The 17347-nt window shown below is 38.6% G+C and overlaps 1 non-coding gene across 1 annotated transcript; it reads right to left on the reverse strand.

Annotated features, from left to right (window-relative positions):
- Positions 1-16746: 16746 nt before the first annotated feature.
- Positions 16747-16853, reverse strand: LOC147821603 (U6 spliceosomal RNA). Its single transcript, XR_015446838.1, has one exon. It is a non-coding gene; the product is annotated as a U6 spliceosomal RNA (small nuclear RNA).
- Between the last annotated feature and the right edge of the window lie 494 nt (positions 16854-17347).

A 17347-nucleotide genomic window follows, 5' to 3' on the forward strand; every position in this document is an offset into this window, starting at 1 on the left:
AAAAGGCCACTTGGTTAATGTAATAGATGGGAGAGAGGCAGGAGTGAGAGCTGAAGCCTGGAATGTGTTCAACTTTATCCCCAAAGCAAGGAATTACTTGCAGGAGTTCAGGGAAGAGCTGAGGATGACAACTTGGTTACAGTTGGTAACGGTGTAAATGACCAAGAAGTAACCAGATTCACAGCATATTTTGAAGTGAAGGCAGAAAAGATATGCTGACATAATGCCTGTGAGGGCTGAGGAGGAGGAAGGCATCATAGTCTTAGTCTTAGTCTTTTTAGGCTGTCATAATAAAATATCATAAACTAGATGGCTTGAACAACAACCGAGTGGCTTGAAGTCTGAGACCAAGTTGTTAGCATGCTCAGATTCTCCTGAGGCTTCTCTCTGCCTTGCAAAAGGTGCCTTGTCCCTCTGTCCTTTCCATGGTGTATGTGATGAGAGAGAGAGACAGGAAGGAGAGAGGAGAGAGATGAGAGAGATGAGAGAGAGACAAGAGAGAGTGTCTCTTATAAGGCTACCAATCTTATTGGATCAATAACCCCTCTCTTATGACCTCATTACCCTTTTGACCTCATTTAACCTTAACTACCTCTGAGAGGCTGTATCTCCAAATACAGTTACACTGGGGGTCAGTTACACTTTGACATATGGATTTTTTTTTTAAAGAGAGCATAAATCACTCCATCATTTTTAGCATCTGGCTTTGAGAGGGTGGACTTGGGGAAAAGTGGTTTTAGGGAGTTGCTGTAATTTGTCCATAAATCATGTACAGGAAAGTAGCCCATTAGTCTGGTTGAATCTACAGCTGCATCTTTTTTTTATTGGTACATGTTTGTAGCACATTATATTACATTCATCATGGGGAGTTGGTGCATGTACATGACATTTCTCAATTCCTTTTTTTAAAACCCCCTTCCCTCCTTTCTTCACCCTATACCTCTTAAACCCCTTCATCCATATATATATATATATTTCTCATATATATATATTTCTCATATATATTTTTTCATATATATATATTATGAAAAAATATATATGATTGTGGTACATGATGATCACATTCCTCATAGAGACTTGGTGCATATACACAGATCTCCTGCCCTTTTTATTAGTTTTCATTCCCTCCCTCAGTCCCCCATCCTTCTCTTAAATAAGTGTTGATAAACATGCCAAGAAACATTGTTCTTTGGAAAGACACATTTGATGTCAAAGTTATGCATTAATAGTTTTTGATGAAGGCAATTGTTGATTTTTTTATATACAGTATAAATATAAAAGAAAGTATAGAAGTGTGTTTTAATTGAGTATAGTCAAATTTTATTTTTAATGGAAAGATAAATCAGATGAAAACATGTATTTTACTGTCAAAAAAGCTAAAGTGAAAGGAGACATGGCATGCCACACATGAGGAAGGAAGTAGTTAAGCATCTAAATCAAGTTGAGAATTAAGATTCTATGCAGCTTTTGAAAATTTTAATCAAGTGACATAGTTTCATGCTTTACTATCAATATTTTGCTTAAATTTACTTTGTTTATTTGTTTGCTGAGACAGAGTCTTACTATGTAGTTCAGGCTGGCCTTAAACCCACTATGTAGACAAAGCTGGCCTCGACCTCTTGTCCCCTCCAATTTTCATGTGTAACACATTCTCACAGGCTTGAACCACACATATGACTGTCCAATTGGGTGGTACAAGTCATGTATATACCACCAGTGGTTCAGATCTGAATATATGATAAATGTTTAAATAAAAATTATTATGATAAAAGACACTCTTAGGGGCCAAGGATTTAGCTAAGTGGTTTTGCCGCCTGCTGCGCAAGTGCGATGACCCAAGTTTGATCCCCGGTACCAAAAAAAAAAAAAAAAAAGACACTCTTAGTTACTTTTGTCATTGCTGAGACAAAATACCCGACACTTGGGAGGTGAACCTGCTGGGCCGGGGTACCACCACCCCCAGAGCCAAGGAGGTGAGCCATGTGGGAGCCAGCAGCACACATGCTCCCCATTGAAATGAGGAGACACTTAAACAAGTCTCAAAATCAGACTCTCAGATTACCTAAAGCATTCCCAAAGGGAAACAAGATGGAACACTCTGATACTCAACCACCTGGACTCCCTGAACCAGCAACAAAAAGGGATCTGAAAAAAATGAAATCAGAGATAATTTCTCAGATAACAGCAGAGATTGTGCCCATAGTGCAAGACATGATTAATAAATCTAGAGAGGAGCTGAGGAACATGATGGAATCCCAACATAGGAAACAAATGGAATCCATAAAACAGATGCAAACAGATTTCCAGGAGATTAAAAACTCCATTGAAAGTTTATGCAGCAGAATGACTCAATGTGAGGACAGAATTTCAGATATAGAAGATAAGATTGCAATTAGTGTCCAAGAAAAGAAAAATTTCTTAAAAATAGTAAAGGACCGCAAGAAATCCATCCAGCAGCTGCTAGATGATGCAAAGAAGAATAACATAAGACTGATCAGAGTCAATGAAGAAACAGGAGAGATTGCAGATGACATAAAAAAAAAAACTGTTCACAAAGGTGATGGCAGAAACCTTCCCAAGTAGGGGAAAACAATTTGACATACAGATAAGTGAGGCATACAGGGCTCCAACAAGACCTGATTAAAAAAAAATCAATACATAGGCATATAATAGTTAAGATTCCAGAAACCAAACAGAAGAACAAAATTATACAAACAGTGAGAGAAAAGAAACAAATCACATACAAAGGAAAGCCCATCAGAATAATAGCAGGCTTCTCAATGCAAACCTTCAAGGCAAGAAGAGCTTGGAGTGACATATTGCAATCCCTAAAGAAAAACAGCCTCCAACTCAGATTGATGTACCCTGCAAAACTATCTTTCAAAATTGATGGAGAAATAAGATACTATCATGACAAAGAGCACCATAGGAACTTATTGAATACCAAACCAGCACTCCAAAAAATTGTAGACAATATCCTAGGAAAAGGCAAGGAGGATCACAACCCCAGAAAGCACAGCAGATTGAATCCGTCAGGCACGACAAGAAATTAAACACAAAGGGGGAGAATCCAACAGAAAGAAAAAGTCTTGAAAATGATATTCAATATGTATCAGTTATAACCTTCGATGTTAATAACTTCACCAATCAAAAGAAATAGACTGGCAGAATGGGTCAAGAAGCAAGATCCAACAATATGCTGCATACAAGAAACACACTTAATTCCTAAAAAACCTCATAGACTGAAAGTTAAAGGGTGGAAAACAATGCTCCATGCAACAGGAACCTGAAAAAAAGCAGGAGTACCTATCCTCTTTGCAGATCAAGTGGATTTCAAATCCACACTGATTAAGAGAGACAAAAAAGGACACTGCATATTTGTAAAAGGCAAAATCCAAGAGGAAGAGATGACAATCATAAACATATATACACCAAACACTAGTGTGCCCAACTATATAAAACAAACATTAATGGACATGAAAAATCAAATAAGCACTAATACAATAGGAGTGGAGGACCTCAATACCCCACCGTCACAAATAGATAGATCAACTAGACAAAAAATAAGTAATGAAATACTAGAACTCAATCAAACTCTTGAACAAATGAACTTAACAGATGTTTACAGAGTGCTCCACCCCACAAAATCAGAATGCACATTCTTTTCAGCTGCACACGGGTCATTCTCCAAAATAGTCCACATACTTGCTCATAGAACATGTTTAGGTAAGTGCAAAGGAATTGAAGGTATCCCCTGTATATTATCAGACAATAGTGTGATGAATTTGGAGATCAATAGCTAAAGAAACCCCAAGAGTTTCATAAACACATGGAAATTGAACAACACACTTCTGAATAACCAATGGGTCACACAGGAAATCAAAGAAGAAATCACACAGTTTCTACAATTAAACAACAATGACAATACAACATATCAGAATCTATGGGGCACAATGAAAGCAGTCTTATGAAGGAAATTCATAGCAGTGAACACTCATATTAGGAAAACAGAGTGAGCCCAATAAACAACCTGATGCTGAACCTCAGGATTCCAGAAAAAGAAGAGCAGGACAAACCCAAAGCTCATACAAGGGAGGAAATGATAAAGATTAGGGCAGAAATCAATGCAGTGCAGACTAAGAGAATGATACAAAAAAACCCAATAAAGCCAAGAGTTGCTTCTTTGAAAGAATAAACCAAATTGACAAACCCTTAGCCAACCTTATCAGAAAAAGGAAAGAAAAGGCCCAAATCCATGCAATTAGGAATGAAAAGGATGAAATTACAACAGACGTAGTAGAAATCCAGAGGATCATCAATACCTACTTCAAGAACCTCTATACCAGTAAGATGGAAAACGCTGAAGAAATGGACAGATTCCTAGATAAGTATGAATTATTAAAGTTGAGCAAAGATTACCTAAAAATTCTAAACAACCCAATATCAATCAATGAAATTGAAAAGATAATTAAAAAGTTATCAACTAAGAAGAGCCCAGGTCCTGATGGCTTCACTGCTGAATTCTACAAGACATTTAGAGAGGAACTACTGCCACTACCATTTAAACTCTTCAATGAAATTGAAAGGGAAGCAGTACTCTCAAATTCATTCCTGGAAGCACGCATCACCTTGATCTCCAAAACAGAGAAAGACACAAACCGAAAAAGAGAACTATGGGCCAATCTCAGTAATGAACATAGATGCAAAAATCCTTAATAAGATACTGGCAAATAGAATGCAGAAGATCATCAAGAAGATTCATCCCAGGGATGCAGGGATGGTTCAAAATAAGCCAATCAATAAATGTAACACAGGATATCAATAGAGCCAAGGACAAAAAACATATGATCATCTCAATCGATGCAGAAACAGCATTTGAAAAAATCCAACACGCATTTATGATAAAAATCCTACAAAAAATTGGAATAGATAGTCTCTGCCTCAATCTGATAAAAGCCTTCTATGCAAAAACCAACAGCCAATATCATACTAAATGGTCAAAAACTGAAATCTTTCATACCAAAATCAGGAACAAGACAAGTATGTCCACTATCACCATTCCTGTTCAATATAGTTTTGGAAACATTAGCCATAGCAATTAGACAAGAAAAAGAAATAAAAGGAATAAAGATAGGAAATGAAGAAGTCAAATTGTCATTATTTGCAGATGACATGATACCTTATATAGAAAACCTCAAGAATTCCACCAAAATTTTTCTAGACTTATTTACCAAATTCAGTAAAGTAGCTGGATAGAAGATCAACACAAAGAAAACAATAGCTTTCCTGTACATGAACAACAGACTCATTGAGAAAGAAATAGGGCAAACAATCCCTTTCACAATAGCATCCTAAAACTGAAATACCTAGGAATCAACCTAACAAAAAAAATCAAAGACCTCTTCTCTGAAAACTATGGCACTCTGAAAAGAGAGATTGAAGATGATATCAGAAAATGGAAAGACATCCCCTGCTCCTGGGTAAAGGATCAACATAGGGAGAACGGCCATACTTCCAAAACTGCTATATAGATTCAATGCAATCCCAATTGAAATTTCAGCAGCATACTTCGCAGACCTTGAGAAAACAATCCAAAAATTCATTTGGAACAAGAAGAGACCCAGAATAGCAGAAGCAATCCTAGGCAACAGAGACATGGAAGGGGGTATCACAATCCCCAACTTGAAACTATACTACAAAGCTACTGTGATAAAAACAGCATGGTACTGGCAAAGAAACAGACCTGAGGACCAGTGGAACAGATTAGAAGATGCAGAAACAACTCCAGACACATTCAGCCATCTCATCTTTGACAAAGGAGCCAAATATCCTCACTGGTGTAAAGATAGCCTCTTTAATAAATGGTGCTGGAAAAATTGGGCTTCAACTTGCCAAAGATTAAAACTAAACCTATATCTCCCAGCATGCACTAACCTAAAATCAAAATTGATTAAAGATCTAAATATTAAAACAGAGACGCTGAACCGGCTGGAATAGAGGTTAGGTAGAACTCTTGAAGACATTGGTATAGGAAAAGATTTTATGAACAAAACCTCAGTTGCCTGTGAACTAGCACAAACAATCAACAAGTGGGATCTCTTCTTATTAAAAAGCTTCTGCACAGCAAGAGAAACCAGCAGCAGTGTGAAGAGACAACACACAATGTGGGAAAAAATCTTCACCTGCTCTTCCTCAGACAAAGGTCTACTATCTCAAATCTATAAAGAACTTAAAAAGATCAGACCTCCCAAATTTAAAGACCCAATCCAAAAATGGGCATCTGAAATGAACAGACATTTCTCACACAAAGAAGTAGAAATAGCAAATAAATACATGAAAAAATGTTCAACATCACTGGTCATTCAAGAGATGAAGATGAAAACAACGCTGAGATTCTACCTCACTCCAGAAAGAATGGCTGCTATTATAAAATCAACCAGTAACAAATGCTGGCAGGGCTGTGGGGAAAGAGGAACCCTGCTCCACTGCTGGTGGGAATGTAGACTGGTGCAGCCACTGTGGAAATCAGTATGGAGATACCTCAAAGCACTAGGACTGGAAGTCCCATTTGACCCAGCTATTCCCCTGCTGGGTATCTTCCCCAAAGAATTAACAGAATCATACCACAGTGATATATGTGCACCCATGTTCATAGCAGCACAGTTTGTGATAGCTAAAACTTGGAAACAGCCCAAATGCCCATCAACTGGAGACTGGATAAAGAAAATGGGTTTTTTAAAAAAATAAAATGGAGTACTACTCAGCCATAAAAAATGAGAAATTAGAGACATTTATAGCTAAATGGATGCACATTGAGGTAATAATCTTAAGTGAAATAAATAGGACACACATGTGTAAATACCAAATAGTTTCTGCAGTGTGAGAAACTGAAAGTGTAAATAAGGACTAAAAGGTATAATAGATAATGTGAAATAGGAAGAAAAGGGGCAAAGGGGAAGGGGTAGTGGCAGGGGTAGGGGAAAGGAAAGAAGGGAATGGAATTAATATGAGAAAATGGAAAAATGGAAACAAAATCTTTGTAAATAGGGAGGGATGAAGCGGTTGAAGCGAGGGCTGGGCAAGTGTGAAAAATAAGAACCAAGAGAGACTATGTAAAGGTGCAAATTTCCAATGAGGAATGTCATTATATTGTATACCTAAAATTTACCAATGATTAGAATGAATAATCAATATTGCAAAATAAGAAGAAAAGGTCCAAATGGGTAGGGGTAGTGGGAGGGGCAGGGGAAAGGAAAGAAGGGAAAGGAAAAATGATGAGAAATGGAAAAAATGGAAACAAAGTCTTTGTAAATAGGGAAGGGTGGAGGGGGTGAAGGGAGGGCTAGGAATGGGGAAAAAATAATAACCAAGATGCATCATGTAAAGGTACAATTCCCAATGAGAAATGTAAATGTTTTGTATACCTAAAATGTACCAATAAAAGAATTTAAGTAATAAAAACAAAAAGATTTTATGAACAACCCTTAGTTGCCCATGAACTAGCACAAATAATCAACAAGTGGGATTTCTTTTTAAAAAGCTTCTGCACAGCAAGTGAAACCACCAACTGTGTGAAGAGACAACACACAATGTGGGAAGAATTTCACCTGCTGTCCCTTAGACAAAGGTCTACTATCTAGAATCTATAAAGAAATTTAAAAAATTAGACCTCCTCAATTTAAAGTCCCAAATCCAAAATGGGCATCTGAAATGAACAGACATTTCTCAGACAAAGAAGTAGAAATGGCAAGTGAACATATGAAAAGATGTTCAACATCACTGGTCAATCGAGAGATGCAAATGAAAACAACACTGAGATTCGACCTCACCCCAGAAAGAATGGCTGCTATCATGAAATCAACCAATAACATGCTGGCAGGGCTGTGCGGCAAGAGGAACCCTGCTCCACTGCTGGTGGGAGTGTAGACTGGTGCAGCCACTGTGGAAATCAGTATGGAGATACCTCAAAGCACTAGGACTGGAAGTCCCATTTGACCTACATATTCCCCTGCTGGGTATCTGACCTGCTGACCATTAGACCTCCAAGTAGCTTTGAATAACATTCTTAGCCTAAGCAGAACAGTAGAAGAGAAGATTAACCCTGCAATTGCAGGTTAAGAGCTACCCCAATGCACAAGAAATGTTTTAAGCATATAAATTAAACAAAAAACTACTAACTCAAGTTGGAATCCAAAAATAAATGTGTCAATCAGCCAAGATTTGCCCCAGTCAGCTCTTGTTAATTCCTTAAAGCTTTCCAGGAAGGCTTGTTCCCTCCCTTGATGTATCCTTAGAAAGGAATTAACCCCAACTTTGTTATTCATTAGGACCCAGTGCAGGCTGTATACCATTCAAGAGCCATTTTCTCCATCAACCTCAGAAAGGAAAGTTATAACCTTTGTCTGAAAACACCAGTTTATCTGACAATCAGGAGGCTAGGAGAGCAATTTCGCAGAGGGGCGGGGGTGGAAGAAGAGTTTGAGCAACAGAAAGAATGTGACTCAGAAGGGAGACAAAGGACTACAGACAAGACCCTCAGAGCTTGGACAAGCAACCAGGAAGAAACAGGGTGCAGGAACAAATTATGTGACAAAGCTATTTTAATTTTTGTTGCAAAAACATAAAACAGAAACCTAGCAGATGCATGGGAGTTATCTTGAGCCCAGCAGAGCCTGCAATGCTCCATCCCATGACTGAGCTTTCCTTTCATCGGAATCTTTCGAAACAGCAAATGCCCTAATTGCTTTTAACAATCTGACTCTTGCCAGAAAATTCAGATGAGCCAAGGAGATATAGGATCTTTTTTACCTCTGAGCTTGCCTTGCCAAGAAAAGGAGTCACGATAGAGAAAAGCGGTTCATTCCCTCTAACAGCTGCAGTAAGTTAAAGGAGCAGTATGTCCAAGGACCATTGATCACAGAGAGCCAAATGCATGAAGGGCAGAGATCACTCCCTCACCAGTGGAAGGCCCAAGTTGGAAAGGAAAACTGAAGCAAGATTGGGCCAACATTCCTTCCATTTGTATCAGAGGGGATCAGCTCAGTCCACATCAGTGAAACCTGTTCCCTGAGCCTTCAAGATCAGCGACCACACTAACCACCTTCAATTGGTCAGTGGAGTCCTGATATTGTTTTGAGCAGAAAGCTGCAAAGTGAAAGCAAAGAGTGTAGACTTTACTTACCTCCTCTTGGAATTCTGGGCAGGTTCTCAAATATGTTACTGAAATGCCAGGGCCCTATCCCACAGTGACAAAGAATGAAACTGTGGATGGGGGAGGTAGGATGTAAGCAAATTTAAATTTAAAGGCAAGAGAATAAAAGATGAAAGTCAAGGAAGTAAATTTCCTACTTGCTATGAGGGACTTCTGATTAGGATACCTACGAAGGCTGTTTGTCTAGGGCTTTTAAAGGGATTTAAAGGAGCTTGGGCCATTGTGTAAGCAATATAACCTCTACTCTATAGGATACTACATATGTTTTAGGGTTCAATCTATGCATTGTTCATTCAGTGTCCCTGCAGGGCCCATGTACCCTTGAGCCAATGACCTGCCTGATTGTGCTCTGGGGAGGTTGCAGACAGCCAAAGGACACCTGGCAGATGTTTTTGTAAGATCCCTGGACACTAGAGGGTCTCCCTGGTGACACAGCAGATTCCTTTTTGGGCTTCCTGAATCAATTTTAGGGCTGCTGTCCTTACTGCCTACTAGAATCTTAACTACTGTCTCACTAATTTCTGTTGCAGCACTACCTAAGAAATAAATCATGAGCAGGTTTACAGGACCACCGAAGCAAGTCTTTATTTTAACAGAGACTGCTGCAGTAGAGTACACTGGAGGAAACCCTCCTAGACTAATCCCAAAAGTGTTTTGAGAGTGTTGCATATATAGCAGCTGCAAGACTGTGATTGGTCCAAGGTCAGGTCTGTGAGTGGTCCATTTGGGTGCAGGGCTTCACCACACCTGTAGGGGTCAGGGAGGTGATTCACTGAGGAAGCAAGGCCGAAACCAGGGAATTTTCTGGAAGACTACCTGTGGAGATTTTGGATGTTAATAATGGGCCCAGATCCCTCCCTCCCTGATCTTAGCCACACCAGGGTGTCCCCTTCCCCTTCTTCAGAAAGGCAACAGTAACATCTGAAGTGGCAAGAGCTGGGAAGGGGCGATGGATGGTGGACCTGCACCCATGTTGGAGTGGACGGTAGGAGGGTTGTTCCTAGATAATCGAGGACAAGGAAGCAAATAGTCCCAGTCCATGGTGGGGGGAGCAAGGGGGAGGAAAGGGAAGTGAGGGGAAGGGGCATGCCAGTCTCTGACCAAGCCACAACCTCCCTCCAGCCACCACTAGAAAAAATATAGTGCCCCAAGAGACAAGTGCTTCTTGTCTGTCACACTGTTCAGCCATAGAGAAGGATGAATCTGAGTCCTTTGCAGAAAAATGGATGCACCTTAAGACCATAATGCTAAGTGAAATCAATCACACAGAGAAAGTTAAGTATTTCTATTTTATTAGTACATGTTTGTAACTCGTGCAGTTTACAATCATCTAGAAGAGTGATTACATTTGCATATTACAGCTTGGGTTTTTTAATCCCTCTCCCCTCCCCCCTCCTCCTCTGGTTCCCAAATCACCTTTTTCATACCTGTTGATACTATTTGTCTTAGCCTGTGTTATGGCTTATAATGTTTACACTGATTGGGGTTATGAGGTTCCTGTATATGGCTCCTGTATATGGCGTATCTTTATTCCTCTCATTGCATGGTTTCTTATATGAGATGCCTATCCGAAGTGTAAATAATTTAAAGAGCAAAATAAAGGAGAGATGGAAGGAAACAGGAGGTAGACCTTTTGCAGATGGGAAGAGAGGTTGGAGAGGTTGGAGGGAGGAAAAGAGGAAGTAAAAAAGGATTAAAATGCAATATATATGCACCAACTCCACATGATTAATTTATTTATTATGTATGGTAAGCATGTACTAATAAAAAAGGTGTTAATACAGAGAGCAAATGGCATATCCCTATTCCACAGAGGAAGGAAGACTGCTCTGGTAAAGGAATGGTGTTGGCTATGAAGGGCTCCCCAGGTAGGATAAACTGAGTAACCTCACGTGAAAGGTTGGGATGGGCTGTGAAGTTTACAAACAAAAGGAAGTCTTGGATGGGTTGGTGGGGGTTCTCTGGGTTGTGTAATCTGCTCTTTTGTGCCTGCTTTTGGGTTTATTCCCAGCGTGGCTGCACACGCCTGACCCCACATGCTACTGTCTGTGAAGTGAGATGATGGTGTCCTAATGGGACAGATGGCATGATACTGGAGCACATTAAGAAAGTTTCAAATGTATTGTTATCTTTGCCATGGGCACACCTCACCTTTTGCAAAGTTGTTTATAAACAAAATGTACAGCATTTAAATAAAAATACAAACACTATGGGAAATTACATCTGTAAAAAAATGAAAGAAAAGAAATGAATAGAATAAAAGTGAATCCCAGAGCTCCATTCCCTTATATTGAATTCTGATATCACAATTTCCATTTTTATATGTCTATATTTTGATGATTTGTTGTAGCTTTAATATTTTTAAATATTTCTGTCATTTAGCCTTTATATTAAGGATATAACTCTATTACACAGTTACCATATTAGTATATTCTAAATTTGCCTGTACACTTTTACTAATACTTTTTATATCTTTGGCTCTTTTTCTGTTACACATTTAGTATCCTTTTTGTTTTAGTTTAGAAACTTCCTTTAGCATTTCCTGCAGGGCAGGTCTTGTGATGAATTCCCTTAATATTTGTTTGTAAAAATAGCTCTCCATCTTACCTGAAATAGAGCTTTGCTTGGCACAGTGTTCTTTGTTATCTAGAGAATTTAGATGTCCTTGTGGAAGGGAATTAAATGTATATTATAATGCATTCCACTTTATAGCAAACTGATCTTCACCACCTGGGTGGATGCATTTGCAATATCAATTGCTACGTACCAAGTTCCCTCAGCTTAAGCAGTAGCCTCTGTGAATGTTCCAATGTCTGGTACTGTTGGTGCCATAGGTGGCAGTATGAATTGAGCTGCCCATAAACAAAGGTAAGTCTGCAAGCACACAAGGTCTTGTGCAAAGGTCAGATGGGGCTATGGAATGGAGAAATAGTCTCTTTCACAGAGCACTTTGGATTCCTCAAGCTTAGCAACAAAGGCAATTATTTCTTTTTATCCCCCAGGCAACTACACTGTTTATGGGAGGCACCAGCACTAAGCATTGGTCATCTGATGGGTTGTCTCCATCCCCCACTAAGATGGCCATCGCTAACAATTTCTGCCAAGGTTTTGGGGAAAATGCACATGAGGATGCATATAACAAACACATCAATACCAATATTTTATTCATTTGTGGGACCATAGCAATGAAGGTTAGTAGGAGCCCGAAATCAGATAATATTATCTATTTTCCTCTTGTCTTGATGCCAGGAGTTCAGTCACATGTGTACTCCTATTTAAAGGGCGCAAGAAGTGCGTTCCCCTTCCACTTTACTAGTGATCTCTAACACAGGCATAAGGGTTCTGAGACCCCTGGGACAGAGGGATACTGGGGGTAGCCCCTGACCTCATTTATATTTGCAATCCAAGTGGTCTGAGCAAAAGTTGCTCAAATCTCCAAATTCATCTCCAAATTCACCAGAAGAGGTGGAGGGCTCTCAGTGTGAGGACTCTAGTTGGGCCACTTGTCTAGTCCTTCATGGCCTGGTACTTGGCTCTGAGTTCCTTAGCAGGGAGCTCATCAATATCCCCTTCTGTGGTCCCGTTATTAAGTAATCAGACCCAGAGATCTCTTTGGGAGGCCCTTTGTCAGATAATCCAGAAGAGGGCGCCCAATTGCCGTTTTTATGCGTGCAAGTGTTCTTTTGTGTGTGTGTGTGTGTGTGTGTGTGTGTGTGTGTGTGTGTGTGTGTTCAATTTTTGCTATTCTCTCATTAGTCACTTTTTCTGTGCCCGGGAATTTTTCAGTTAAAGTCCAGTTTGTGCAGACCAACCGACTTTGTGAGGTGGTTTAATTAGGTAAAGTAATCAGCAGGAGCAGCACAAACCTATTAATTTTGAGTCTGGTTAACAATCTCCTCATTTACTGTTCCTACTCCTTCATAGCAGACCCAAGAGATGTCGGGGTGCTGTGGGGGTGGGAGGGGACTGCAGGACCTCTGTAGCCTCTACCAGGGTGATCCCAGACAAATTCTTCAGTGACATGACGTCTTTTTTTTTTTTTTCTTGAGATGGGGTCTCACTGTGTAGTTCAGGCTGGCCTTGGACTATGTGGCTCAGGCTGGCCTCGAACTCTCAGCAATCCTCCTGCCTCTGCCTCCTGAGTGCCAGGATTACAGCATGTGCCACCACCACCACGCCCAGCCCTTCAGTGTCATCTTTAAAGGAAACCATCAAGCTCACAAGGGAGGCTCACATTTCAGAATTTACCAATAATGAAGTAAAAGTGTAGACACATCTGGGTTTGAGTCTTGGACAAAGTTACACTGCAAGATCTCATTCATACGTAGAAGAGTAGAGTGGTGGTTACCAGAGGCCAGGCACAGTAGAGGGCAGGGAGCCATGGGGAAAAGTTGATCAATGAGTACTAAGTAACAGTTATGTAGGAGCAAGAAGTTCTGGTGTGCTGTTGCATAGTAGGGTGACTCTAGGCAACAGTAATGTATTGTAGCCGGACGTGGTAGCACATGCTTTTAATCCAGCACTCAGGAGGCTGAGGCAGGAGGATCACTGTGAGCTCAAGGTCAGCCTTGGGTACAAAGTGAGTTCAAGGCCATCCTGGACAACATACTCTGTCTCAAAGAAAAGTATAAAAAAATGTATTCTCTATTTTGAAAAGCTATAAAGAGTTTTGAATGTTTTCACTATAAAAAATGATAAATATTTGAGGAGATAGATGTTTACTTGATTTACACATCACACAATGTATACATGTACCAAAACATCACATACTACCCCATAAATATGTACAATTGTGTTTTAATGTACAGTATCAGTTAAAGATCTAATTTTTAAAATAGAGAAAGAAAGAAGAAGGAGAGCAAATGGGATACAGTGTTTACAGTAGTAAAGTTGTATCAGGGTTCTTTGCATCATTTTTATTTTTTGAAAATTTTGTAAGCTTTAAATTATTTCTTTTTCTTTTTTTTTTTTCTTGTACCGGGGATCGAACTCGGGTCCTTGCTCTTGCACAGCAGGCAGTGAAACTACTGAGCTAAATTCCCTGTCCAAAATTATTTCTTTATAAAGTTTTTAAACCTCAAAAATATGTTTTAATGAAAATTTCATATCCAAGTAGAGATGCATTGAAAATGCAAACATATATATTAGAGTGGATACCACAGCAAGTGGTGAGGTAGGGAACTAAAATCAGTTCCTAAATCAAAACAACCAAAAGCTAGTGAAGACTAACAGAATCAACAGTGTTTGGAATTCTGGAATCTATTAAAAAACTGAGAGCAATTGTTAGCAGGCCTCTTATAAAAAAAAAAAAGCAAAAAACAACTGAGTTTTTGTAATAGAGCATCTGGAAATTTTTCCCACAACCCTAACATCTGCTTTCTAGCATGACAGTGGCAGCTGTAGGAATGGTTTTCTAATACCACGGAACTAATACCAACTTTCTTTTTAAATGCAATGGTTGGGCATTTTGATCTATTTGATGATTCTTCTCAACACCACATGGAACATATGTGAGGCTAGACTACATGTTAGGCCATAAAAAAGTCTTAATAAATTTTTAAAAGTTGAAACCATATCAAGTTATAAGGAACCAACTCAAAAGTGGATGTTTGTTCTCTTCCTTTCAGGCTGGTGTTACTTTCCAGTTAGCAGTAGTGTCTGTTGAGAGGTTTTAGACAGACACTTTTCATACCCACCTAGGCAGACAAGTCCAAAATCCTGGGAAAGAAAAAGATGAGGAGGAAGATTCTCAATATGTAAGGACTTGGAAGGGCTACCAACTATAACAGGAAAAAAATTGAGATGTCTTTAGGTAAACTGACAAAAAGAGAAGATACAAATAACTAAAATTAAAAATTAGAGTGCATTACTACCAAATGAACAGAAACAAAAAGAATTATAAGAGAATACTGTGAATAATTATATGCCAAAAAATTAAATAACAGATAAAATGGAAGCATTTGAGAGAAAATACAAATTGTCAAAACTGACTCAAGAAGAAATAGGAAATCTCATAGACCTGTAACAAGCAACAAGATTAAATCAGTAATAAGAAAAATCAGTCAACAAAGAAAAGCCAAAGGCTCTGCAGAAGGTTTAGTGAATTCTACCAAACATCTAAAGAAGAATTAGCACAGTTCATTCTCAAACTTTTCCAATAAGTATAAGAGTGAACATTTACTAAATAACTGTATGAGGCTAACATTTGACCGATAGCAAAGCCAAATGAAAATACCACAAGAAAAACTAAATAACAATATTCCTTATGAAACAAAATATGGGAAAACTAATCCAACACAATATTGAATATATTGTACATCTTGGCCAATTGGGAATTATGCCAGGAATCCAAGAGTGTTTCAAAACAATGCAATACATACATTAAAAGAATAAAAGGGATAAAAGAAACATATGATCACTGTAATGTATACAAAAAACCAACGACACTTCATGTTAACATACTTATAAATGTAGGACTATGAAGTTAATTTCTACATGATAAAGAACATGTATGAACAACTCACATTTAATAACTTACTGAATAGTAAAAGAAGGTTCATTTCCCCCTAAGATGGGGATTATGAAATGAATTCCTATTTTTACAACTGCTATTCAGTGTTGTACTGGAAGATCTAGCCCAAACAACTAGTGAAAAAAAAAAGAAATAAAAGACATCGATATAATAAAAGAAATAAAATTATCTGAGCTCACAGATAACATGGTGTGGGAAATCCCAGAGCATTCTCACAAAGAATAAAACCCCAAAATATTACTAGAGCTGAAAAATAAAGGATCAAGAAGCAATATGTATATGTATCAACTCCCCACAATGAATGTATTCATTATCTGTCCAAATATGTACTAAGAAAAAAGAAGACAGAATTGAAGAGAAAAGTGGGGAGCCAGGACGGTCAATGCTGCTCAATCAAACAAAAGCACCAGTCAGTCTAAGCCACTGATTTTTATTGGTAATCAATTGGGATAAAGGCAAGCTATGTACGAGGACATGCAGTCAAGCAGTTTCTATGGAAACTAATGCAGGCAAGGCTTGTAAAGGAAAGAGACAAACCACTCTCAAATTAGGAACAGAATAGACAAAGTACATGGTTGTAATTAGAATATTGTCCTCTAGCTAAGAAGGTTTTAATTGTGGGAATGGAATTTGGATGGGAGCTACTCCAACCTCAGCTGTTATGTTATTTCAGGGTTGAGCTCCACAGCTTCATAGGCCATTTCTCTGGTTTTGGGTATGGCTGTTAGTGGGAAGGTCATGCTACCCTGTGCACTATCACGGTGCTCATGAGGTGCTTCCATGAGTCATGTAGCTTCAGTCAGAATTACTTCTTAAAATAACCCAAATGAGGGATTTAACTCTTTACAGCCTGCACTGCTCATAGCTTACTTTGGGCACAATCAATATTGCGGTCCCCTGTAGATGTATTAATTTATATTTCCATTAACAATGTAAAAGGGTTCCTTTTTCCTCCACAGCCACACCAGCTTTTGTTATTATTTGATTTCTTTCTTTTTTTTTTTTTAATATGGAACGCTTCACGAATTTGCGTGTCATCCTTGCGCAGGGGCCATGCTAATCTTCTCTGTATCGTTCCAATTTTAGTATATGTGCTGCTGAAGCGAGCACATTCTTTGATTTCTTGATGATAGCTATTCATCCTGTGGAAATTAGAATCTCAGAGTTATTTTAATTTGCATTTCTCAAATAGCCAGTAATGTTGGATATTTTTTATGTATTTATTGGCCACTGATACTTCTTTTGAGAACTGTCTATTCATAGCCTATTTTTTATTGGGTCTTTTATTTTGTGAGATCTAATTTTAGTTCATTGTACACTCTAAATCTTAGTACTTTGTATGAGGTGTAGCTAGCAAAAATGTTTCCCATTTTTTAGGTTGTCTTTTTACTCTGTTGGTTGTTTCCTTTGCTGTGCAGAAGCTTTTTAATTTCATATAATCCCATTTCATATAATCCCCTGGATACCATTTCTGGTATTTTATTTTGTGCTATTAGGATTCTGTTCAAAAAAATTTTGCCTGCACAGATGTCTTCAAGAGTTTTACCAATTTTAACTTCCAGGAGATTAAGTGTTTTTGTTTTAATATTTACATCTTTGATCCA

This window comes from Heterocephalus glaber, unplaced genomic scaffold, assembly GCF_053883595.1.
Source record: "Heterocephalus glaber isolate CG9 unplaced genomic scaffold, H.glaber_assembly_v1.0 deba00001729, whole genome shotgun sequence".
Taxonomy (NCBI): Eukaryota; Metazoa; Chordata; class Mammalia; order Rodentia; family Bathyergidae; genus Heterocephalus; species Heterocephalus glaber.